This window comes from Echeneis naucrates, chromosome 6, assembly GCF_900963305.1.
Source record: "Echeneis naucrates chromosome 6, fEcheNa1.1, whole genome shotgun sequence".
NCBI lineage: Eukaryota > Metazoa > Chordata > Actinopteri > Carangiformes > Echeneidae > Echeneis > Echeneis naucrates.
Genome location: NC_042516.1, coordinates 2,893,126 through 2,917,965, shown reverse-complemented (window position 1 = coordinate 2,917,965; position 24,840 = coordinate 2,893,126). Strand labels below are relative to the sequence as shown.

The 24,840-nt window shown below is 42.4% G+C and overlaps 1 long non-coding RNA gene across 1 annotated transcript; it reads right to left on the bottom strand.

Annotated features, from left to right (window-relative positions):
* Positions 1-17,753: 17,753 nt before the first annotated feature.
* Positions 17,754-22,467, bottom strand: LOC115045308 (uncharacterized). The gene is made up of 4 exons (XR_003840872.1): positions 22,086-22,467; positions 21,411-21,467; positions 18,019-19,001; positions 17,754-17,906 (listed from the first exon to the last, which is right to left on the bottom strand). It is a non-coding gene; the product is annotated as an uncharacterized LOC115045308 (long non-coding RNA).
* Between the last annotated feature and the right edge of the window lie 2,373 nt (positions 22,468-24,840).

The following is a 24,840-nucleotide window of genomic DNA, read 5'->3' as shown; positions in this document are numbered from 1 at the left end:
GCTGAGGAGCCAACAGCACCATGGCATAAAGTAGGAATGGATTTGTTTCATCTCAGGGGTAAAGACTATTTAGTGGTAATGGATCACTACTCAAACTTTTCTGGGCGCTATTAGCAAACTCATCATCAACCTGTGTCATAACACATGCACAATCTATCTTCGCCAGGCATGGCATTCCACACACTGTGGTGAGTGACAATGGCCCATGCTTCAACAGCAAAGAATGACAGAAGTTTCTGCAGGTGTGGTCCGGAATTGGATATCGTCCATCTTGTTGTCCAAGGATTGGACATTTGCCAGCAGGATACTTGGCAGCGGTGGACGGTGTGTACTCGCTTGTAGCCTGTTGTAGATTCCGGCCCTGTTCCCCCTGTGTTTTTTCCTACTTTTCCTGTTTTTCTGTGGAGGTGTAGCTCCATTGTTTGAGTCGGCATCCCAGAGGATCTCCTTCAGCCAGGAGGAGCAGTTGTATGTAATTCCTGGAAAAAATTATCTTATTGACAATGCAATACTCAGAGGTGTCATACACGGTCAATGTGGGAGACAGTGTCGAAAAAGGGCATGTGAAAATCACATAAATAACAAAAAAGAAGCACAGTCTAAAGGGAGCAGTCATGACAGCGACTGGACTTACCTGCTGACGCAGCCATCCTGTGTTCCTGTTCTGGCTGGGCCGCTGCCAGTACGATCAGCCAAAGATGGCCCCAGAGAACAGCTCAACACTCAACACACTGGAAAAGACTAAGCACATGCTTCTTAGCCGCGAGAGACTGATTGCTGCATCTAAAGGCCACATGGAACATAACATGGACTCACTGGCTCAAAGTTTGGCAGTAATTGTTGACCAGCTCGAGGGGCTATCTTTCACCAACCCTTCATCTGCGTCTTTGTCTTCTGTTGTAAGGTGGCATTCACCATTAACCACCTGACCAGCCGTGCACGTTGTGGGGAACAGCTGAGTGGGAATGACAGTCACCGGCCTGCCTGAGTTTCCCAGCCTTCTCATCTGAGCTTCGTAAGGTTTTTGGCCAAACTCCTGCCCGATCCAAAGTTGCTGGTGAACTTCTTAACCGGGCAGCAGTCAGTGGCACCCAAGCCGGCCAATGCGGCTGGAATCCCACTGCCCAGATCGATGCCTTCATGCACAGATTGGCGACTACATCAAAGACGAGCTGGTGTCACATGAGGTGCCTACCTCTCTTGACGACATCATCAACCTAGCTATCCACATTGATCTCAGGGTTCAGGCTTGGTGATGGGAATGACACCGGGGAGATAGCCACCAACCCCTGTGGCTGGGACGCACCTCCCTTTCTCTCGCAGAATGGAGGCGACGTCAGTTAGCCCAGCTCTGCCTGTACTGCAGAGGAGAAGGACATTTTGTCACCACCTGCCAAGTAAAAAGACAGAACTCACCCCGAGTTGAGTTAATGGTGATCTCAATAACAGGGCCTCCTAACACTCGCCGTCCCCTGCTCCAAGCCCACCTGCTTCTTCTGGATGGTTCTCACACCCTGGCAACCCTCGTCGACTCTGGAGCCAATTCCTGCCTCATCAGTGAGATGGTGGTCCAGCAATTGGGGATTGGCCAGGTCCCACTTACTCATCCAATCCCTGCACGAGCCCTCAATGGTCACAAGATGGGCACCATCACCCACATGACATCGCCAGTCTCCATGCTCATGTCTGGGAATCATTATGAGACCATTCAGTTCTACATTCTACACTACCCTGATCTGCCTCTGGTCCTGGGATTCCCGAGGCTTTGAGGCCCTGCATTGACTATTGAAGACTGAATGAGATAACGTTCAAGAGCCATTACCCTCTGCCCCTTATATCATTGGTCTTTGAACTGCTAGAGGGAGCTACCATCTTCACAGTGGTTTGCATCCGTGAGGGGGACAAATGGAAGACAGCATTCAACACCCCCATGGGCTCTTATGAATATTTGGTCATGCCTTTTGGACTTACAAATGCCCCAGCCGTGTTCCGAGCCCTTGTCAACGACGTCTGGGATATGCTTACTAGGCATGTCTTTGTTTACTTGGACAACATCCTGATTCTGGTGGCCCACACTGGAGGAGGAGACCAGAGACTTTGTTAAAGCCTGCCCGGTTTGCAATCAACACAAGCCCTCACACCATGCCCCAGCACACTTCCCATCCCTCAGCGAACTTGGTTCCATGTCTCCTTGGACTTTGTTACTGGTCTGTCCCCATCGAACTGGCACTCTGTTATTCTCATGGTGGTAGACCGATTCTCCAAGATGGCCCAATTCGTGCCCCTGAGCAAGCTGCCTTCTGCCAAGGAGACAGCCCAATTGGTCCTGAAACATGTCTTCCACCTGCATTGACTCCCAGTGGAACGTGGTCTATGACAGGCCCCCAATTCTCTGTATTTTGCAGGGAGTCCTGCGCGCTGATTGGGGCCACCGCCAGTCTTCTGTCTGGATTTCACCCCCAGACCAATGGTAAAACAAGGAGGAACACAGCACGTTGCACAGCAACTCCTGTGGGTAAAGTACGCTCAATACGCCCTCTCCAACTCTTCCACCAGCCCATCCCCATTCCGATGTGTCTACAGTTACCAACCCCCATTCTTCGCAGACCTGTTGGGGCGGGTGCATTGGCTTGCCGCTTATTCTCTCCCTTCTGGGGAGGGCGGGGACTGTTACAATAACATGGACAATTTCCCTCTGCCGCAGTCTTCTCAATCTTTGTACATCAGGTGCCCAGGTCCGGTGCCTCAGCATGCGCCCCCCCCCCCTCATTGGGCACTTATCGGTCACTCATCGGTGTGAGCATTGCTTGAGTTTCCTGGTAGGTCTCTTGGGTTGTTTGGATGCCTCTGGCTTGTCCAGTTGGTGAGGGGTGGGGCTGCAGTGTGTGTTGGTGGTGGTAGATGGCTGGGTGGTGGAAGGTTGTCGCCTGGGCCCTCCTGTCCTGCTCCTACTTGTGCTGGCTCAGGTGGTTTAATGGTTCTTGCAGTTGACTCCTAGACACAGCTCTGCTCGCGCTGTTATCAGTGTGTGTGGGTGTCGTCTCTCTCTTCCTCTTGTCGTCCAGCCTACCTCAACTCTGCCCTTCGACTCAGCTCCTGGAGTTCCAGACTGGTGGTTGTGTCCTATTCGCTGTGGCCAGACTATTACACACGATACATAGTCTGAACACATTCAGCACATTTGAGCATTGTTTACCCCCCAGTTCAATGAGGTTTTTTTCCTTGTTGGTGGATGGTCTAATGTTGGGGCAGGGTCTATACTTTTGCAGGTGGGAGACCATGGGGTTGAAAAACCTGTGGCCTTCTCTAGAAAATGTTATAAGTCAAGCTCAATTTCTCTGTGATCAAGGAGGCATTTGCATTAATATGGGCGTTGTTTATATCGATCATAACCCACTGACTTTCCAGTGATCATTTCAGAATCCAAATGAGAGGCTGATGCGATAGGCATTGTTTTTGCAGCTATATCATTTGGATATTCGTCATGCAAGGAAGGGGGTGTGACAACCTGCCCCTCTGTTTGCTCACAGGCTCTGTGACTTCCCTGGGTGGAATTTGGGGCATGTCATCAGAGCAATTTGCCTCACCTGTGGGTGGATGGGGAACAGGGGATTTTAGGGCTGTCTTACCAATATTCTCTCACTGCTTCCAGACTGAGATTTGGTTTTAGGTGTCCACGTGCCATGTATTATTAGTATTATTTCATCCTGCATTCAACATTTCACACAACATACTTCACACACCCATACACTGCATTGTCGTGCCTAGGATTGTGTGTAGCATTGCCTCTTATCAAGTCAATATCTCGAAGAGTTGTTCTTTACTGTGAATTGACTTAAGAACAATTACTGAAGGAAGGAGTGCAACAATGGCTTAATTTATGGGGTTTTATTAAATAAAAAGGGGTAAATAAAAACACGCTCATTATATACAGGTGCAAATCAAAGCAAAAACTGGGTGAGACAGGTGAGCTTGGATATTTAAATGGAATGGCATGATATAACAATGATAAATAAGTGGCTGGTGATTCTAGAGGATTTGGGTGAATGAATAGCTGATTATTTATCAAGATACAAGGGAGAGTCTGAGGAAGGAGATCTCTAAAACTAAAATTTGATTCACTGTTGTCTAATAGCCTCGCACCACTCAGAACAACCCGCTGGGGAAGCAGATAAACGCCACTTTACTTTGTTAGACGACTCAACTGGCCACGCAAAGACCAGGAGATGTCTGACGAAAGCGGCAGCGTTGAGGTACTTTGTCGAGGCCTCCCAAGCTAGACTGGTCCTTGGCTGAAGTGGCTGTCTGTCTGGCTTGTCCCTCTTCAGTGGCAGTGTTGTTTTCCGTGTGATTGGCTTGGTTATTAAGTTAATATCTGAATTATTCTTCTCTTTCCTGATGAAAACAGACTGGAGCCATGGGCCGTGGCCAAACTGGCAGCCCACGGCTGCTTGTTACATTATGGGAATAGTTGATTGTCCATTGTAAATTCAATCTCAACCAAACTATCTTGTAGAAAAATGGTTTGAACTGCTGTGAAGTTCTCTTCTCGCGGGGGAATCAGTTCAGCATGTTTGCAGTCTCTTATTTGATCGGAATATCCAATTTCTTATTATATCAACCCTTATGTCCTTGTGGGTATGAATACATTCCAGAGCGGCAATTTACGTCCGTTGCCTGATAATGTTATCAGGTCAACCTGAGTCGGGGTCAGAGAAGGGGTACCTCTCTGCTGGGTTAGGCAAGTTTATGCTGATTTATGGCACTGACTGCAATCTATTATTTTGCTAAAGCAGGGTCTTTAGATGCCAGATTTAGATAAGGGTCCAGGATGGCACTTAGCAGAGATCTGAGAAATCTCTGTTGGACACAATAGTCTCTTTGAAGTTTGAGGGGTGTGATCTCCACAGCCCTTTCTTCAGACCTCACAACAGCATACATGACTGACTCTCAGCATTACATTTCATACATACTTCTGTTTTATTTTGATTTAAGTTTACCTTTAATTAGTTAATTGTGACCTACCGTCTGTTTAAATGATTTAACCGTTATTTGCTTTAGTGCCACTAACTGGCCCAGTTTGTGACACACATCATTCTTCACTCTACCAGTTCCTACCAGCACCATCTGCTTACCTTCCCTTGTCTCTCCTGTCGTATCTTTTCTGACCTTTGAGGCAGGGAGGGCAGTGCTACAATTCAGTGAATATAGGGGGAACAAAGTAATTTCATCCAATAAAGATTACAAACTAGCTTCCACCAAGGAATGGTGATGGCCACATACACGCACTGAAATAATAGATTATTTAGCTGCAAGGCTAAAAGTGAAACAATCTCATAAAAGTTGTCACGTCTTGTGGTGTTAATAATGTGTAAGGAATAAATGTGGACAAAAAAATGGTATAGGGACCACAGTAGGGGTGAAAAACAAAATGCAACTCTTCAAAAAGCGCATAATTTACTAATCTTGGAAATTGTGGCAAAATTTCTAGTTTCAACTGATGCATTTTCTTTACTTAATTTCTTTAGCCTGCATTTGTTTCAACAACAGTGAGCATCTGCACAAAACCCAGTTTCTACAATGAGGGAAGTTCCTCTGATGAGTGGGCCTCATGATCAGCATTCATTCTTTTCATCAGCTCCATTTTAAAGTCTTTTACCATGGAAGAGCCATGCTTCCTGTCTTTATGAGCTTTGAAAATATTATATATGATTGCTTGAAAAGGCAAATTCTGAAAACCCACAACTGACAGGTTCATAGACATAGAATCAAAGACATCAAATGGGTTTTCAGAGCAGTAAATGATTTTAATTAACATGGGCAATCACAATTATAGTATGTGTATGGAATTAAAAGCTTCCAGCCAAAATGGCTGTGTTTTAGCCTGTAATGTTTCAGTAATTGATACCCAGTATACTGTTTCAGCACATTGTTTGCATTCATAACTTACAAGGAAGACAAAGAATGCAATTAGTTCTCAGTTTTATCTCTTCTTGTGCTGTAGAAAAATTGGGTCTGTAGCCAAAGTCCTGGATAGGGGCTGAATGTTATTCTTCTCCAAAGTTGCTAAGGGCGCATAAGGCAACAGGTGGCACATGGCTCACAATACTCTCAGCTGAGTACCACCATGTTAGACTTAAGACTTGAAGGCAGGGGGTAAAACTCATTCTGCTGTCTGTGCCTACACACCAAACAGCAGTTCAGAGTTTTCAGATTTCTTGGAGACACTGGCTGGAGGGTTCTGCTGGGCCACTCCATGCTACTGCTGTGAGATTTCAACAGGCACATCAGAAATGACGGAGTGTTGTGGGTCCCAACTGCCGAGCAGTGGGCCAGATGAGGTCTGGAAGTGGTGCCAACGTAGTCTTCCTTTTCTTTTTTTTTTATCTTTTCTTTTTGTACAGCACCAAACCATAACAGTTACATCAAGGCATGCAGCCTAGGCCTATAGCAGCATAGCTAAAGAGTAGATGGACTTTAGTAATTTTCAAGACCAGCTTAAAACATTTCTGTATGACAGAGCTTATAGTTAAAAAGTTAAAGAGTCCGTCCCCCGAACCAACACTGGAAGTTGGTTCCATAGAAGAGAAGCCTGAAAGCCTGAAAACTGAAAGATCTGCCTCCAGATATATTTCATGAATTCTGTATTACAGCTCAACTCCATGAACTTCATGCAGCAACATGTTCCTGCCTACACCCCCCCTCCAATGCCTGTCTCTCTCTCTCTCTCTCCCACTCTCAACCCAACCGGTCGAGGCAGATGGCCGCCCCCCCAAGCCTGGTTCTGCTCGAGGTTTCTGCCTCTTAAAGGAAGTTTTTCCTTGCCACTGTTGCTCATCGGGGGATCTGTTGGGTCTCTTTAAATAAATGTATAAAATAAAATAATTTATATGTAAAGTGCCTTGATGTAACTTTGTTATGATTTGGCACTATACAAATAAATCTGATTTGATTTGATTTGATTTGATCTAGGAACCACAACTAAACCTAAATCTAGAGAACGGAGTGGCCTACTAGGACAATAAGGAACTATGAGCTCTCTGAGATATGATGGAGCTTGGCCATTATGAGCTTTATATGTTAACAGAAGGATTTTAAATTGTACTCTGTATTTTACTGGCAGCCAATGAAGAACAGCTAACACGGGAGCGATGTGATCTCTTTTCCTAGTTCCTGATAAAATTCATGCAGCAGCATTCTGAATCAACTGAAGGCTTTTCAGAGATTTGTTTGGACATCCACATAGTAATGAGTTACAGTAATCCAGCCTAGAAGTTACAAATGCACTAGAATGGACTAGTTTTTCTGCATCATCTTGAGAGAGGATGAGATAGAAAAAAGGACATGTACTGGTCAAAGGTTACTCCAAGGTTTCTTACAATGGAGCTGGAAGCCAAACTAATGCCATCCAAACTGATTAGATGATTAGATAGGGTTTCTCCAAGGTATTTATGGCAGAGTGCAAAAATCCAGACTTTTATGTCTTCCAGACCTGTCTGCAGTTTGACTATCTCACTGACTTAATTTGGCTTCATTGATGAATACAGCAGAGTGTCGTATGCATAACAGTGAAAGTTGATGCTGTGATTCCTGATAATGTTGCCTAGAGGAAGCAGATTGGTCCAAGTACTAAACCCTGTGGGACTCCATAACTGACTACAGTGCATAAGGAGGAACTATTGTTAACATGAACAAACTGATGTCTTTCTGATCTGTTAAATAGGATTTAAACCACCTTAGTATAGTTCCTTTAATGCTCATTTCATGTTCCAGTCTCTGTAGTAAAATGTTATAATCTATGGTTCCGAAAACCAGCTAAATATTCTGGAGATCCATACATTATTACATACAATTATTCGCCCATCTCACATTGAGAACCACACCCGTATTTCTGTTTTTGTCAGGGAATCACCAAGAGAGACTCAATTTTCATGTCATTGACTCACCTTTGGTACCAGTGGTTCTGGGCTATCATTGGTTAGTGTGGCACAATCCCCAAATTGACTGGACATCAGATGCTATAACCACATGGAGTAAGTTTTGGCATGCATCATGTTTATAGCCTGCTCAATCCCAGTCAGTCTCCTGTTCTGAACCCACTACTGAGAACCTCTGAGTACGGCGAACATCATGCAGTATTCAACAAGCAGAGTGCTCTGGCCCTATGACTGTGGCATTAACCTCTTACCTGGAGTCATTTCCGGTCACTGGCGGTTGTGCGGTTGTGTTCTCTGTTGTGCTTTATCATCTCGTGTGTTGTTTCCACTGTTCTTCTGCTATTATTTCCTAATTCACTCAAGTAATCAGGCAGAAAATTATTTTCACACCAACACTAGGTTTTAGAAGTCAATATCTCCCCTTTCTTCAAAGGTTATAACCGTTTCTGCTCCTCCGCTAATCAAACTACCCGATTAGCAATGTCCTCTAGCTCTCTGTCTCCACTCTATGTTCCTCCTTCTCCTCTTCCTCTCCTCTTCTGTTCTGTGTGCCTCATTTATTTATTTAGTGCCACGGGCTATAAGCACGAGGCACTACTTAATCTTGTCCATACTTATTTAGTGCCACGGGCTATAAGCACAGAGGGCACTACTTCTACACAGTAGAAGTAGTGGCCTCTGTGCATAGCACGAGGCACTACTTAATCTTCTCCATACTTATTATTATTCTTTTTATTTAGTGCCACGGGCTATAAGCACAGAGGGCACTACTTCTACACAGTAGAAGTAGTGGCCTCTGTGCATAGCACGAGGCACTACTTATTCTTCGCCCATACTTATTATTATTTAGTGCCACGGGCTATAAGCACAGAGGCACTACTTATTCTTCACCCATACTTATTATTTAGTGCCACGGGCTATAAGCACAGGGGCCACTACTTCTACACAGTAGAAGTAAGTGGCCTCTGTGCATAGCACGAGGCACTACTTATTCTTCACCCATACTTATTATTTAGTGCCACGGGCTATAAGCACAGGGGCCACTACTTCTACACAGTAGAAGTAAGTGGCCTCTGTGCATAGCACGAGGCACTACTTAATCTTCTCCATACTTATTTAGTGCCACGGGCTATAAGCACGAGGCACTACTTAATCTTGTCCATACTTATTTAGTGCCACGGGCTATAAGCACAGAGGGCACTACTTCTACACAGTAGAAGTAGTGGCCTCTGTGCATAGCATGAGGCACTACTTAATCTTCTCCATACTTATTATTATTCTTTTTATTTAGTGCCACGGGCTATAAGCACAGAGGGCACTACTTCTACACAGTAGAAGTAGTGGCCTCTGTGCATAGCACGAGGCACTACTTAATCTTCTCCATACTTATTATTATTCTTTTTATTTAGTGCCACAGGCTATAAGCACAGAGGGCACTACTTCTACACAGTAGAAGTAGTGGCCTCTGTGCATAGCACGAGGCACTACTTATTCTTCGCCCATACTTATTATTATTTAGTGCCACGGGCTATAAGCACAGAGGCACTACTTAATCTTCTCCATACTTATTATTTAGTGCCACGGGCTATAAGCACAGAGGCACTACTTATTCTTCACCCATACTTATTATTTAGTGCCACGGGCTATAAGCACAGGGGCCACTACTTCTACACAGTAGAAGTAAGTGGCCTCTGTGCATAGCACGAGGCACTACTTATTCTTCACCCATACTTATTATTTAGTGCCACGGGCTATAAGCACAGGGGCCACTACTTCTACACAGTAGAAGTAAGTGGCCTCTGTGCATAGCACGAGGCACTACTTAATCTTCTCCATACTTATTTAGTGCCACGGGCTATAAGCACGAGGCACTACTTAATCTTGTCCATACTTATTTAGTGCCTCTGTGCATAGCACGAGGCACTACTTAATCTTCTCCATACTTATTATTATTCTTTTTATTTAGTGCCACGGGCTATAAGCACAGAGGGCACTACTTCTACACAGTAGAAGTAGTGGCCTCTGTGCATAGCACGAGGCACTACTTAATCTTCTCCATACTTATTATTATTCTTTTTATTTAGTGCCACAGGCTATAAGCACAGAGGGCACTACTTCTACACAGTAGAAGTAGTGGCCTCTGTGCATAGCACGAGGCACTACTTATTCTTCGCCCATACTTATTATTATTTAGTGCCACGGGCTATAAGCACAGAGGCCACTACTTCTACTGTCTTTTGAAAGCCTCACTCTTAGTCTTTCCCACTCGGACTGGAAAGGTGAAAAACCAGTTCTGTTAGTTACAGTATACCTATAGATACCTATATACAGATAGAATTCCTATCAGTGTTGAGTTAGTACTCAGTACAGATAAAATCATTATCCTGGGAGATTTCAATATACATGTTGATGTAGAAAGCGACAGCCTTAGTTCTGGGTTTCTTTCCCTACAAGACTCAATTTGCTCAATTGCTATGCTTTTCCCAGCATGTGAATGAACCTACTCACTTCTATAATCATATCCTTGATCTTGTTCTAACATATGGCATTGAAATTGACAAGCTAACAATTCTTCCCCAAAACTCTCTCCTGACTGACCATTACCTTATTACATTTGAGTTTACTTTAATGGGCTCCACAGCATTGAGGAATAAATTCAGCTACAGAAGATGTTTATCTGAAGCTGCTGTGGCTAAATTTAAAGCGAACATTCAGTCATCATCCCAACAATGCCATATCTAAAGTCAAATGAGGATTTCTCCCATACACAGGTTGAGATGATCTTGTGACTAGCACTATGGCCACACTGTGTTCAAATCTAGACAATGCTGCCCCTCTCAAAAAGAAAGTATTCAAACTGAGGAGGCTGGCTCCCTGGTATAATTCCCAAATCCATGCCTTAAAACAGACATCAAGGAAATTAGAAAAAAATTGGCTTTCCAGTTAGTCAGAAGGGTGTCAGAGAGTCTGGAAAGATAGCCTAAAAACATATAAAAAAAAGCTCTCAGCAGCGCTAGAAAGAAATATTACTCAGCACTCATAGAAGAAAACAAGAACAACCCCAGGCACTGTAACCAGACTGACAGAGAGCCATAGCTCAGTTGAACCAGTGATCCCCTTAGCTCTAAGCAGTGATGATTTTATTAACTTTTTTACAGATGAAATTCTCAAGATCAGAGAAAGGATTTATCAGCTCTTGCCTACGTTAGATAAAAATCTTCTACTGAATACAGCAACTCCTGAATCAGCTGCAATGCCTCTTTTACATCTGGAATCATTCTCACCTCTGAATCTCTCAGAACTAGCTTCTATAGTTTCATCATCCAGACCGTCAACCTGTCTATTAGACCCAGTACCTACTAGCCTCTTTAAAGAGATCTTTTATTTAATGGAGCCGTTCATTCTAGATTCGATTAATCTGACTTTATTTCTGGGTTATGTACCTCAGGCACTTAAGACCGTGGTCATCAAACCCTAGCTTAAAAAGCCTAATCTTGATCAAGATGTTTTGGCAAACTATAGACCCATATCGAACCTTCCATTTATTTCTAAAATCATTGAGAAAGCTGTAGCAAAACAACTACATGAGCATCTGGATGGGAACAGTTTGTTTGAAGAGTTTCAATCAGGATTTAGAACCCATCATAGCACAGAAACAGCGCTAGTCAAAGTCTCCAATGACATTCTAATGGCTTCAGACAATGGATCAGCCTCCATACTTCTCCTTCTAGATCTTAGTGCTGCATTCAACACCATAGATCATAATATTTCACTACAGAGACTGGAACATGAAATTGGCATTGAAGGAACTGCACTAAGGTGGTTCAAATCCTACTTATCAGATAGACATCAGTTTGTTCATGTTAAGCTCCTCCTCATGTACTGTAGTCAGTCATGGAGTCCCGCAGGGTTCAGTACTTGGACCAATCCTCAAGTAAGACCAATCTAGGCAACATTATCAGGAAACACAGCATCACCTTCCACTGCTATGCAGACAACACTCAGCTGTACCTATCAATGAAGCCAAATGAAGTCACTCAGATAGTCAGACTGCAGACATGTCTTGAAGACAAAAGTCTGGATGACTGAAAATGTTTTACTTCTCAACTCTGACAAAACAGAAGTTATTGTACTCGGCCCTAAGCACCTCAGAAAAATATTATCTAATCATCTAATCAGTCTGGACAGCATCACTTTGGCTTCCAACTCCACTGTAAGAAACCTTGGAGTAATTTTTGACCAGGACATGTCCTTTGTCCCTCACATAAAACGGTCTCCAGCATTGGCGAGAGCTGTTGACAGACCGACAACTCGGACACTCGAAGATGTGTGAGAGGAGATGAAGTTTGTCCGGCAGCTTTCTTCTACCTGAGAAACAATCGGAAAATCAGAAACATCCTCTCTCAGGATGATGCAGAAAAACTAGTCCATGCATTTGTAACTTCTAGGCTGGACTACTGTAACTCATTACTATCTGGATGTCCAAGCAAATCTCTAAAAGGCCTTCAGTTGATTCAGAACACTGCTGCACGAATATTAACAGGAACTAGGAAAAGAGATCATATCTCTCCTGTATTAGCTGCTCTTCATTGGATAGAGCAGATCTAGACCAAACTCTTTAAAAAATTATTTAAAGAGACCCGGCAGATCCCCCGAAGAGCAAGCACTTGACAACAGTGGCAAGGAAAATCTTCCTTTAAGAGGCAGAACCAGGCTCAGGGGGGGCGGCCATCTCCCTCGACCGATTGGGTTGAGAGTGGGAGAGAGTGAGAGAGTGAGAGGGGCATGGGGGGGGGACGTGTAGGCAGGAACATTGATGCTGCATGAACTTCATGGAGATGAGATTTAGTATGGAATTCATGAGGATAAGGGAGCAGCAGGCGTTGCAGGAAGATGGGATGGCGATGAGTCACCACCTGCAGGATGAGGACAGGGAGAGAGAGGAGAGGAGCTAGGAGAGACAGAGACTTCGGGAAAACATGGCTAGTAAATGCAGTACACATGCTTAGAACTGGGAGAAACTGTGATTTTTAAGAAGCATGGTTCATAGCTAAAGAGTAGAGGACTTTCAGAGTTTTCAAGACCAGGCTTAAAACCTTTCTGTATGACAGAGCTTATCGTTAAATAGTTAAAGAGTCCACCACGGGGACCGATACTGGAAGTTTGCAGGTAATGAAACTGTGTTGTGTTAATGAAAAAAAATTAAAATGAAAAATGTAATTTTACCAGAAAACATTGATTTCATCCAAACTACATTCATCTGTCACTTTTTGGAGTGTACTGACCAGTCCTCCCAAAAGCCCCCATACTTAATGTTGTTGTGATAGAACTTAGACGGGGAACCAATTGTGTCAGCCTCGTAGTTCATTGGTGATTGGCTATCACAAATTGACTAATGTATTAATAATAAAAATATTATGATAACTTTAAATAATATCAAAGTAAACCTCGGGGCACCACCATAATAACCAAATTCAGTCACATAAAATACTTTTAATTTGGATCTCTGAATCCTTCTAATTTAATTTGGTAATTTGGCTGTAGTTGTTACTGTAAGTTGATTATACTCAGAGTTCTGCAGAGAAGAGTTTGGCAATATTCCTTCTTGTGCAACATCAGATAGACAGTAACAGGCAAACACACAGGTACTATTCGAATATGGTCTATTTACATATATGTGTGCATATGTGTGTGTGTGTGCTTATGTGTGCATGTGACAGTGACCAAAGACGACAAACAAAATGACTGCTGGTGCCACATTTCATGTTGGAGGGGGGAGTTAGTTGCATGCAGGGCGAGTAATGTGTTAAAGCATGTGTGAACCTACTAAAATTGATATCAACTCCTGGTGTGGCTGACCAACAACCTTAACACATACAAAAGCCTAACAGAGAGAGTAACCAAATCTGTTTTTCTGTGTACAAAGGTTAACAGTACTGTTTTTAGCTTGTGTTTGTTTTATGCCAGGTTGACTCATTGAACACTGCCCAGTTACTGGAAAAGTAACTTTGTGAGTGGTTAAACTCCTTTGTTTATTGATTTTGCAACACCAGCAACACAACCAAGTTAGCAGATGATGCCAACATGAGGCTCATTGCTCACAGAAAATAGAAGGGAGACATTGCATCAAGTCTGCTGGTGTTCAGTTTGTCCATTCTACGACATCTTAGAAAGGACCTTGCATCATTACCATGGGAAGAGTGAAGAGTGGTAAAAGAAGGTCAGTCAGCCAGGAAGGCAAATTCAAAAGAGGAGCCAAGCCAAGACAGGATTAGCAAGAGAGGAGCCCAAGGGGGTGCGAGGAATACGAGAGCCTCAGGAGAACAGAGATATAGAAGAAGCAAACAGAGGTGGGACCCCCTTATTTATTGGAGAATGGTCTCTCAGTCAAAGCACTGGCCTTTATTTTGGTGCCAGGAACCCAAGTGTTCCTGTCACTCAGCATGATGAGCTATGCCACAGATAAATCCCATGACCTAATGGGGACTAGGTAGAGGGAAACTGATCTACTGAGGGCAGAGTGAAGGAGAGGACTGGGGCACTGTCAAAACACACTGCAGAGGGTAAGAATAACACCAAACCTTATTTATCAGATCATAGTGATCCATTGAGACAAATAGAGGCACATGGAGACATACTGACTAAGCTATCTTTGTGGATATAATTATTGTATTTTAATCAGCCATTTCAGGTCATTCGCCCTTCCGCATTTGTCTCAGGCTGATTCCCCTAAGTGTTTCCACCTGTTCCCCTTACCCTGGGTTTAAATAGCCTGTATCTCCCTATGTCTTGTGCCAGTGTGTTTCGTCTCGGTGCGTTCAGCCCAGCCTTTTGCCACAGCAAATATGTTATACGTTTTATACCTTAGTTTAGTTTCATAGAAAGGCTATGAATTCACTCAAATCAATCAAAACTGTTTCCTCCATGTGGAGTGAATTTTGTTCACTTACCTTGTTGAGCCTCTGGTTTTCTGGAGTGTTTTCTGCTGTTTGTTACCTTCTTATTTCTAGTTCCATTTTTCCTCCGTAGCTAGAGTGGTTTTCATTTACGAATAAGTTTAAATAATCCATTGTATTTTCTTCCATTTAGTGGAGTGATTGTTATTTTGCTATTTTTATAGCCTTGATAGATAGAGCTAGTTTCATAGCCGGTTTATTTGTCTCGACCTTGGAGCTCCTTGGAAGTTAAAATAAAGACTGTTATTGAACCCTACATCTGGGTCCTGAGTCCTTGCCGAGTCGTGACACTAGGAACAACAACTAAACCTCCATCTAGGGAGCAGAGTACCCTACTAGGACAATGAGGAACTATGAGCTCTCTGAGATATGACCGAACTTGGCCATTAACAGCTTTATACATTAACAGAAGGATTTTAAATTCTACTCTGTATTTTACTGGCAGCCAATGAAGAGCAGCTAACACAGAAGAGATGTAATCTCTTTTCCAAGTTCCTGATAATATTTGTGCAGAAGCATTCTGAATCAACTGAAGGCCGTGGAGAGATTTGTTAGGACATCCAGATAGCAAAGAGTTACAGTAGTCCAGCCTAGAAGTTACAAATGCATGGACTAGTAATTCTGCTTCCTCTTGAGAGAGTATGTTTCTAATTTCCCTAATGTTTCTCAGGTGGAAAAAAGCTGCCCTACTGATTTGTTTTATGTGAGGGACAACTGACATGTCCTGGTCAAAAGTTACTCCAAGGTTTCTTACAGTGGAGCTGGTAGCCAGAGTAATGTCGTCCAGACTGATTAGATGATTAGATAGGATTTCTCTGAGGTGCTTAGGGCCAAGTACAATAACTCCAGTTGTGTTCGAGTTAAGGTGTAAAAAATTCTGACTGACTTCATTTGGCTTCATTGATAAATACAGCAGAGTTTCATCTGCATAACAGTGACAGCTGATGCTGTGTTTCCTGATAATGTTGCCTAGAGGAAGCAGATAAAGAGTGAAGAGGATTGGTCCAAGTACCGAACCCTGCAGGACTCCATAACTGACTACAGTGCATGAGGAGGAGCTATTGTTAACATGAATAAACTGATGTCTAACTGTTAAATAGGATTGGAGCCACCTTAGTGCAGTTTCTTTAACGCCAATTTCATGTTCCAGTCTCTGTAGTAAAATGTTATGATCTATGTTGTCGAAAATGCAGCACTGAGATCTAAGAGGAGAAGTATGTAGGCTGATCCATTGTCTGAAGCCATTACACTCTAAAATCTGATTTGTTGATCTTACTTAAAAAAAAAAAATCTAGGAAAAGGCCTTGAAAAAGGTAAGTAAACATAAAGTCTCAAGTTGTGTTTACTTTGTATGTTCCAGTTGAGTTTACTTTAAATTTTGTTGTATTTACTTAATTTGGTAAAGTTGTTCCAACTTAGAAAGAACAATTAATTCACTTGCCATTTTTAAGTGTTACCAACTGAAGTAAAACAAGTGAGTCTGACTTAAATGAACAGTTGTGTTAACTCAATAGAATTTAGGAGACCAATTGCCTTAAATAAAGTAAGCACAACAAAGAATGATTAGTTTGTAGGATTATTGTTTATTTCAACAAAATTGCCATTGTGACCCAGGTCAGTGTTTGTGGAGAAATTAAATCATACGATCAAAAAAAATAAAAAATAAAAAATAAAAAAAATTCAGTTTTAAGACTTAAAAAATATCAGCTATAAAATAAAATATATAAAATAATATTTTTCAAAAAAATCCAGAAATATTAAAACTAAATCTTTCTCACTGACTTTACATTTTCAAGCTTCAGTCAATTTACGAACTAAATTAAACATTTTACACTTATGTCACACTATATGTATTGAACTGTAATAAACAAGATTACACTGTAGCTCTTAACATTGTGCTACCTGTATTCTGCTGGCTGCAAACTAGTCAATCACATCACACAACAACATGTTAACAAGACAGATATCCTAACTCCATCATGTACAAAATCCTCTTACACTTCTAATGTAAGCTGTTGATGGCCATAGAACTTTTGGAAATGAAGTAAATATTCACGAAAATAATTTCAGATCAGTGACTAACTAAGAATTTTGCAGTGGTTATTAGTTGCAACTAATCTACTGCAAAAGCACATTTTTCAACCTCTGAAGTTTTGGCCTCAGGTTACCTACACCTAAGTTGAGCATCACCCTCTGAATGAAGTCAAAGGTGTTCTTAAGACTTTTAGGATAATCTAGATGAAGAGCATAGATTAGTCCAAATATGAGGCAAATAGCTTGCGCGTGGCTTTCAATGTCATCCATGATGAGATTACCTTCCAGTATGATACCAATGCTGGATGGTTCAAGGTGCAGGACATTTGGACCTGGCTGCTGACTCTCTTCAGGTATAACAGTCACTCCTCCAACAGGAACCTGTGTGAAATCCACAGTGGCATCCGAATCCTGCATATACAAAGAAAGGTCAAAACTGAGGTTAAGATTTTGTCTTTGCGGTGCAGAACCTTCAACATACCAAATAAGGCAATACTTACAAAGCAGACTTTGGAAAAAAATCACTCCCATCATCACAGAGAAAAACTGGGAGGCATCGCAGGACAGCAGTCCTCATGGCTATGACATCATTGTCTACCAGTGGGGGAGGGGAAAAAAAAAAAAAAGGCGAAACTTACATACCGTCTGTACAGTAATTATGAGGCTGTTTAGCTTGGTTAGCTTTGCCTATCATAAAGACAAAAGTCAGATGGGGTTGGAAAAGGAGAAGGTGTGTGCGTGTGTGTGTGTGGAACACTGTCAAAGAAGACTTTGCACATTTTCCTGCTTTTACACAAAAGTAATAAGAAGAAATTCTTATCCTTGTTTCAACCTGTGCAATGATCTCTGCAAGTGTCCTTCTAACATTTCCCTTTTTAGATTTGAAGATCTCAAGGAATCGTGGGGTATGGCGGTCCAAGGACTCAAAAAAGTCTTGCTCAAGATCTTTGCTTGCTACTCTTGTGAATTCTGCAAAAACCTTCAAAGACAAAACAGAACACAAACACAATATTTTGTACCAAGTTAATAAACATCCACCAAGTTATTGTGGTCATTTCTTATGTATTGATTTAATATACTTGTTTGCTTACCTGTTTTCTGAAAAGAGCTGGCCAGCGTTCCAACATCAGTTTCACAGAAGGCTGGTTTCCCACGATTTCTTTGTCTCAGTGAGAAGGTCTGGCTCATCAGCTGATTCACATGCACTGCATTTGGTGACCTTTTCTTCATTTCATTTTCAAGCATCTGTCTAAAGCTTTCAAGTGATGATGCATCCTGACCGTGGGGAAAATTTGGCAGGAAGTTTGTCTCACTTCTCCTGGGTCTCTTCAGGTTTTTTTCCAGGTGGCACACTATCTGTGTTTTGCCATGTTTTCTTACTACTGTTGACTGACACATCTGCAATTCCACATCTTCAAAGTTTAGAACGGAGATTACCCATTTTGAATTTTAGACTATTCTTCCATCCATAGCAACCCGTGGTTGATCCTGGTTCAGCAAGGCAAGGATGCTTACCAATCAGTACCTCAGCAACTATGGTGAAGTGTTCATCTTGTGGATAAGCCAAGAACCTGTACATCTCCTCAGCTAGCTTCTGCTCATGTCTCTTGAAACTGACATGCGTGTGCCATCTCTCATATAAATTAGGTTTCCCTGTCTCAGCCTATATTCAATATCCACAGAGAATTATGGCACCTCGAATGTAGAAGGCCATGGGTCACGTGAGGTCAGTGATGAGGTCTTCTCAGCGTGTGGCAGTATTTCAGTGTCAGACAAATTAGCTGTAGACAGTTCACCTGAAGATATTGTACTGGCAGAGGATAACATTACATTATCGAGAGAGACAATCTTCAGTGTTGGTCTATCAGGCAAGTCACTCATATCCGTGAGGTTGCAAACAGCATAGTTGAATTCTGGGTCTTCATAGTGAAGCATGAAGTCATACTGCAGACTGAATTGTTTTTTGAATTTGCTTATGAGTTCTTCCAGATTATTAGGTCTGGCATGGAAAGTTACTTTTCGGATATCATTTTTGCCACCCACTACCCTCACTGGCCAGGACTGGTCCATGGTTCTGAAAGAATTAAATATGACATCAGCACAAAATGTAATGCTTCAGGGTAACAAAGAGCTGGCCTTTCACTCTGTAGGCAGAGAGGGGAAAGATATCATTGAAGTCTTCTAACTCTGTTACAAGCATGCTTGAGCTACTTTTGATGACTTCATAAGCTCTGAGGTGTTCATGATACCATGCAAACATCTGTCTACAAATGAACAAAATGTTGGTATCCACAGCCAAAACCTGCTCAATCTGCCCAAATTCTGGAAGGCCTGCAAATGAACCAACTGCATACTTAATACCATCTATGGTAACAGATGGTGCTGCAAGGACTGTATTTTGTGGTGATTTTGCCAACAAATGCTGCTGCACGCTATCTGGAAAGGAAGAAACCATGACACTCTTCACTTTGCTCAATTCCAATGCTGGTTTAAAACAAGAAGCTGAATCTAAATGGTAAGCCATCATCTTCTGATGTCTATCAGCCAAAGTCAGAGGAACATTTTTGAAATTGTAGGCTCCACGAATTACTTGTTTGAAGAATTTGTGCTTTCCCTCAAACCTCATCGTCCACACATCTACCAGTGGTCCAAATACTTGAATCAGATGGTGATAATGCTCAAGTAGTGGTGTTTGGGACAGAGTCTGTATTGGGGGAATGCCTTTTGAAGTAAAGTCCTATGCTCTGACAACTTGAAATCCAGATAGTGGCATGACTCCTCTGACATGGCCAACTCAACCACATCTTTCAAGGACAGTATGACTTCCCATGTTTCATTCCCCTCGGGGACATAATGCCCAATTAACAGGGGAAGCAGTCTGATCAGGCTCCAGTTTTCATGACCATTACCTCCAATGGTCCCTTTGGCCTGGAATGTTTTAGCAATTATCTGAGGCTGGTTTGTTTTATCTGAATGTGTGTTGGGAAATTCCTTGATGGCACTATTCAGCATCTCAAGTGTGAAGAACTTCTTTTTTTAAATCAAGTCATGAATGCAAAGACCCAACTCAGACGGAACAATACCTTCAAGCTAATCATGGAGGATATCAGGAGGAAAACCGGCAACAACATGAAAGTGCTCCAAATGATCATTTAAAGGACAGCTCTGTTTCACACCATATTGCTTTGCCATCTGGGCATCATGCTGGACTTCACAAACCTGACGATCATGGTCTGGTTTTGTTCTCAAGACGAAGTGTCCAGACCTAACTTTGTGATCTTGTATTTCCTGCCGTGTAGCCATGCAAAAGCGACAAATCTTATCAGAGACAAAACTGTCAATGAATGAGCAGCCAAATTATCTGCTGAAACATACAAAATGGTTCCCTTGACACTTGCACACAATATTTTCAGATACACACCATGCTTCTCAAGAAGCACTAGATCCTGAATGAGTGGACGAAGGACTTCAGAGTATGCACATGCCTTGACAATGTTTGCCTTACAAAGAAGAGCTAACTGTATTGAGTTGAGAGACAAGCAAAATTTTGGTGCAAGATTTGCAAGTATCCAATATACTGCACAGATTTTGTGTTCGTTTTTAGAGGTCCCAAGAGGGTTTGCAACCTCAAAATCATCGATGTAAAAAAATCTTAAAATTGTCTTCCCCCAGTAAAGAATTTTCTTTGAAATGTGAACCATCCCTGAAAGTCCTATATCCTTGCATATCACCACTGCTTACTGTGAGAGCCTTGTCCAAGATTTCGTTTTCCATTTGTTTAACAAAGTCTGGAGCATTTTAAGGACAGGTATGTAGACAACTGACTGCTTGTGTTCATCTGTAACAAACTCAACAGGTTCCACAATTTTAAATTCTTTTACCATGTAAGAGGCTCTTCTTGACGAAGTCGATAGCAAACCGCCTTTCTGAGTGTGTTTCAGAATGACATTGCTCTCTGAGATTGCAGTTACATAGACATAGATTTTCTTCTTGAAAATCAGTTATGTCTTGAACATCTCTTTCATTTTCATTTTCAACTTCAACCAGAGTTTCAGTAGGTGTTAAAATTCCTGGCTTGAACTGCAATTGACTATGATCGTCATTGTGGTTCTGGCTTTTGTGGGCATTAAATGTAGTATAGATGCTGGTTTCAAAATTGCAATCCTGGTAGGGGCACTGCACTTTCTGGTGCATCCAGATGTGTGTACGCAAATGTGGGGAAAAAAAAAAAAAATCTTTTTCTGAACTTTGAAGTCACAAAGTTGACATTGAAATACATTTTCCACAGCATCATCTGGATGATCATCCTTTTGGGGGTGTGCTCTTGATAGATGTACCTTAAGTGTATTGAAGGACTTAAATGTGCAGAGGCACTCTTTATGAACATATGGTAACGGTGGCGTTCTTGTGTAACCGCCATGTTTCAATCTATAATGTTTAAGTAGTGGCCCTCTTTTTTCACATGCAAAGTTGCAAAACTTACATGTCCACTGCATCACAGTTGGTAGTCAATCTTCAAGCCACAAAGGCAGCTCCTCAGCTAGAAAAGTCACAAAAAGAGTTGTGGATTTAAATACCGTACAGACACCTGTGGTAAAAGGTATCTCATAAAAACACACATACACACATTTCCTTTGTGATAACTATTTATTACCAGTACTGGTATTAAACGCCACTATCTTACAGTATGAAATACTCAGATCAGTATAAATAACTTGATCTCAGACACAAATTAATTTTCTTTTATAATTTGTCTAAAATCAACATTTTAACCCCAGAAAAGTTCAAAGCGCGTGCACGTCGCAGCTCTGTGTGGGAACCCTATGTGGGCTTTCTCTGCTTAAAAATAATCAGTGCATGCATGCATATGCGTGCACATCGCGCCTCCGCGTTGAAACTGTGTGCGCTTTCTCTGCTTGCCACTCTTTTTAATTTTGTAGCAACATCAAATTAGCATTTCAAATTAACCATAAAGTGAATGAATTTGGGCAGAGGCTTTCAGCATGGCCGTGTTAGCTAACCTGCCTAACATTAGCTAACATTCGCATTAGCCCGCCAGGTATCACAATGTATAGAAAAATGCCCTGCTAACGTTCAGTTGTGAATAATTAAATAATAACTGAAAAATTTAAATACTCAGTGAAATTGAATAACTTACCTAGAGACTCAAAAAGCTTGCTTCTTCTTCCAAAAGTTTGTCCACGTAGTTGCTGGAAAGTCCTGCTCTACTGAGGATGTGCAAAGCCATGTGCTGCGTTCACTCCAGTTCACTTTACTCACATAAGCTTAGTTTTATACCCCTTTCAGGCAAAACGAATATATTACTGACATGACATGAGTTTAATCAACAGGATAGTGAGAAATTAGTAAAGTACACAAATGTAATTTAAGTGAGCATAGGTATTACCTTTTAGAGAATATCTGTCAGGTTTTGGGTTAAAGCTGGTGTTAGTGTTCTGTCCATGTCACTTCCTGTTTTATTTTGTAGTCCTGGTCCCTTCATGTTCCCGGTTATGTTACTTCCTGGTTGTGTCCCATGTTGATTGTCTTCCCTGCCCTGATGTGGATCACCTGTGTCTTGTTTACCACTGTGTATTTAAGTCCTGTTTTCAGTCTTGTCCTTGTTGGATCATTGTCGCGTCGCCGTGTTGTTGCATTGCCCATGCCTTGCCAAGTGTCATTTTGTCAATGCCTTGTCCATGCCCTGCCTAGTTGTTTTGCCCATGCCCTGTGGATTTTTTGCTCTGTCAGTTCGTGAGTAAAGTCCTTTTTTTTCCACCTACCTGGTTTTCCGGCTCCTGCATCTGGGTCCTACCCGCAACACGCTCATCGCGTTTTCCCCCTCGCCCTGACAGAATGATCCAACCGCCAATGGACCCAGCGGAGTCGGTGCTTGCTCTGGGGACCGTGCGGCTGTCCGTTCAGCCTGCGGTTCCCCAGCTCCCGGAACTTGACTTTTTGGATCCCAAGCTCTCCCGCCAGGTGGCTATGCATGAGGCGTGTATGGCAGCAGTGGATCGGCTGTCATCCGCGCTGCAGTTACTGGAGGAACAACGGTGGCGGACCTCCAGGCTGCCGCCGCAGCCGTCTCGCGCCCCTGTCCCGGCTGGGCCGCCGCCGCAGCCGTCTCGCGCCCCTGTCCCGGCTGGGCCGCCGCCGCAGCCGTTTTGTGTTCCTGAGCCCATGCCTTGCCAAGTGTCATTTTGTCCATGCCCTGCCTAGTTGTCTTGCCCATGCCCTGTAGATTTTTTGCTCTGTCAGTTCGTGAGTAAAGTCCTTTTTTTTTCCCACCTACCTGGTTTTCCAGCTCCTGCATCTGGGTCCTACCCGTAACATCGCATTGTTTCTGTGCTGGGCTCTAAATCCTGAATGAAACTCTTCAAGCAGACCGTTCCTATGCAGATAGTTGTGTATTTGGTTTGCTACTGCCTTCTCAATGATTTTAGAAATTAATGGAAGGTTCGATTATGGGTCTATAGTTGGCCAAAACATCTGGATAGAGATTCAGCTTTTGAAGCTGGGGTTTGATGACTGTGGTCTTATGAGTCTGAGGTACATAACCCAAAGATAAGGTCAAATTAATCAGATCTAGAATGAATGGCTCAACTAAGTAAAAAAAATAAGAGGCTAGTTGGGACTGGGTCTAATAGACAGTTTGACAGTCTGGATGATGAGACTATAGAAGCTCGCTCTGACAGATTCAAAGGTGAGAATGATTCCAGATGATTCAAGAGTTGATGTATTCAGTAGATTATTGTCTAATGTAGGTAAGAGCTGATGAATTCTATCTCTGATTTCAAGAATTTTATCTGTAAAAAATTCCATAAAATCATCACTGCTGAGAGCTAAGGGGATCACAGGTTCAATTGAGCTATGGCTCTCTGTTAGCCTAGCTACAGTGCTGAAGAGAATCCTGGAGTTGTTCTTGTTTTCTTCTATTAGTGCTGAGGAATATGAACTTCTAGCACTGCAGAGAGATTTTTTTTCTTTATGCTTTAAAGCTATCTTTCCAGGCTCGGTGAGACTCTTCTGAGTTACTGGAACGCCAACATCTTTCTAATTTCCTTGATGTCTGCTATAAGGCACGAATTTGGGAATTATGGTCGGTCAAAAGGAGAGGTTTTAGGAAAAATTGTTAACTTGTCAATTTCAATGCCATGTTTTAGAACAAGGTCAAGGATATGATTGTAGCGGTGAGTGGGTTCATTCACATGCTGGGAAAAGCAAATTGAGTCTAGTAGGGAAAGAAACCCAGAACTCAGGCTGTCGCTTCCTACATTTACATGTATATTGAAATCTCCCACTATAATGATTTCAAAGGACCTACAGCCAGATTTTGGTCTGGGGTTGATTAATAGGCTTGATTGAAATATCACAGCCAACCCCCCCCCCCAACCAGTGAATGTAGCTTCATTAAGACTGACATACCCTAACCCTACCTGCAAAACAATGTGATGATCAGCGATGAGATCATTAATTAGTAGGGATTTTGATGGTAATGATTGAAAATTCAACAGTCCACATTTAATTCCAATGTTATTTGAGATTGAATTTGTGGCTGTTTTGATTTCAGTCAAGTTTAACTCTTCTATTTAATTTGGGTTTAGTAACATTTCCAAATTTAGGTGGACAGACAGTTTCTGTCAACCTAAACATAGACAGAGACTCTATTCTTGGCACGTGACTGCTCTGACTGAGGCGCAGAAGAGCGTGTTAAACTGCAGCTCTGTCTCCTGGTCTCGACTTGGGGCTGTCAGGGATTTGGCTTTCTAATAAAATCGGAAATATTCCTAGATATAAGAGCGGCCCCATCCATAGTGGGATGGACACCATCTCAGACCAGGTCTCCCCCAGAAAGTCTTCCAGTTATCTATGTGGCCCACATTGTTTTCAGGACACCACCTTGATAGCTG